Source organism: Rhinopithecus bieti, unplaced genomic scaffold, assembly GCF_001698545.2.
Source record: "Rhinopithecus bieti isolate Rb0 unplaced genomic scaffold, ASM169854v2 scaffold_574, whole genome shotgun sequence".
Taxonomy (NCBI): domain Eukaryota; kingdom Metazoa; phylum Chordata; class Mammalia; order Primates; family Cercopithecidae; genus Rhinopithecus; species Rhinopithecus bieti.
Genome location: NW_016803605.1, coordinates 6087713 through 6089597, shown reverse-complemented (window position 1 = coordinate 6089597; position 1885 = coordinate 6087713). Strand labels below are relative to the sequence as shown.

The 1885-nt window shown below is 44.5% G+C and overlaps 1 protein-coding gene across 14 annotated transcripts in view; it reads right to left on the bottom strand.

The window, feature by feature from the left end:
* CLIP1 (CAP-Gly domain containing linker protein 1) overlaps window positions 1–1677 on the bottom strand; it is a 129933-nt gene extending 128256 nt beyond the window's left edge. For 3 of the 14 annotated variants that reach the window (XM_017890332.1, XM_017890353.1, XM_017890372.1), the window contains exon 1: window positions 1374–1662. The gene's annotated coding sequence lies outside the window, so the exon portion shown is untranslated. Of the gene's footprint in view, window positions 1–1373 lie in introns of all 14 variants that reach the window. The other 11 variants (XM_017890392.1, XM_017890399.1, XM_017890401.1 and 8 more) reach the window with 9 other exon arrangements.
* Window positions 1678–1885: the final 208 nt, after the last annotated feature.

Here is a 1885-nt window from a genome sequence, read left to right as displayed (position 1 = left end):
TTCTAATTAGCTGGGCATGGTGGTGCCTGCCTAGAATTCCAGCTACTTGGGAGACTGAGGCGGAAGGATCGCCTGAGCCCAGGAGATTGGGTCCAGCCTGGGCAATATAGCAAGACTTTATCTCTAAAATCTTTTTTAAAAAAGTTTAAGGGAAAAAAAGAGACTTATTATAGAAAATACATATTTTAATAAAATCTAACCCCCCTTCCTCCTGACCAGGTATCTGAAAAAAAAAAAAAAACAAACAAACCGGCCGGGCGCGGTGGCTCAAGCCTGTAATCCCAGCACTTTGGGAGGCCGAGACGGGTGGATCACTAGGTCAGGAGATCGAGACCATCCTGGCTAACACGGTGAAACCCCGTCTCTACTAAAAAATACAAAAAAAACTAGCCGGGCGAGGTGGCAGGCGCCTGTAGTCCCAGCTACTCGGGAGGCTGAGGCAGGAGAATAGCGTAAACCCAGGAGGCGGAGCTTGCAGTGAGCTGAGATCTGGCCACTGCACTCCAGCCTGGGCGGCAGAGCGAGACTCCGTCTCAAAAAAAAAAAAAAAACCTTAAGCAATTTACAGAAACAAGAGGTTCCACAAAATCAGCAGTTCCCAAAAACAAGAATGGTGAAAATTACACTCATACAAGAAGGAATAATATTCTTTATAATTCTCATCTAATTTCTTAAGGTTATGTTTACTCCTATTTTTTAAATGTCATGGTTCAAATAAATACAAAAGTACGAACAGAGAGCTGGACTGGGAAGTGAGACACCTAAACTCCTGTCCCAGCTGGACGACCCTGAACAACTCACGTAACCCCTTCCCCGGCTCAGTATTCCCACCTGCAACCTGAGGACACTCATTAAATAAGATCTGTTTCTAACTCCACACCTTCACGGTGCTGGTCCTATTTTGGGTATCAGATCCAAATCCTGTAAGCAAAAGGTCAAGGATTCAGAAGTGAAAGGAAAGATGGTGGCTCTAACTTTGCCAAAGTAAAAAGTACAGGCCTCTGCCATCAGTGAAGAAAGAACCCAAATCTGGTAAGAGTTTCAAACGGGCTCAGCACCTCCTGGCACACATAGAGCGGCATCGCGCTGCCCCAAGAAAATCACATCTCTGCACGTCAGACCCTTTCCAGTCCATTTTGCCCCATCCACAAAATGAAAATGCCACTTGATTTACTAAATCTAAAAATTCTGTTGGGAGGCAAAGGAGAGTTAGAGAATTTGCAATGAATTTAACCTGCCAGGAGAGGGAGTTTAACATCAAGCTTCCAGAAACAGGCTGCGTGGTAGCTACAACGTCCAGGAACCCAGGTTTCAACGCGGCCCGGCTGCACAACCCAAAGGAAATTCAGCACCAGGCGGGTGAAGTGACTTACCTGTGCACAGCTGCACTCGCAGACTTCGGAGCCCCCACCTAATTCTATAATGCTATATGTCCACGAACTTAATAACAGAAGGTCAGGGGAGAGACGTTCTGAGAGCAATGAAAGTCTATCTTAAGATAAAGATGTTTCTGAAGTTGATTTTTCAAGTCAAACTTGAGACAGAAATTCAAAGGCTATGTTCTCATATCACATTCCTGGGTTTGGGAGGTTCATTCACAGCTTAATCCTGTCCCCTGAAGTCACGGTTACGTAAGTATGCTGTGTCACTTGCTGTCCCCACCCCCAACACAGGAGATGCAATGTAACCTGAGCTCCCTGGCTTCAGCCACTGAAAACACTTACACAACACTGGGACCTTTCCAAATTGACTTGTTCCCTCTAAACAAAGGGCAAGCTATTTGATTTTTGTCCTTCCACTTCATTCACATTTGTATTTCTGTATATACAGAAAAGACTGAAAAAGATAAATAAGATTGAAGGGTATTTGCAAATTTTCTTCAATT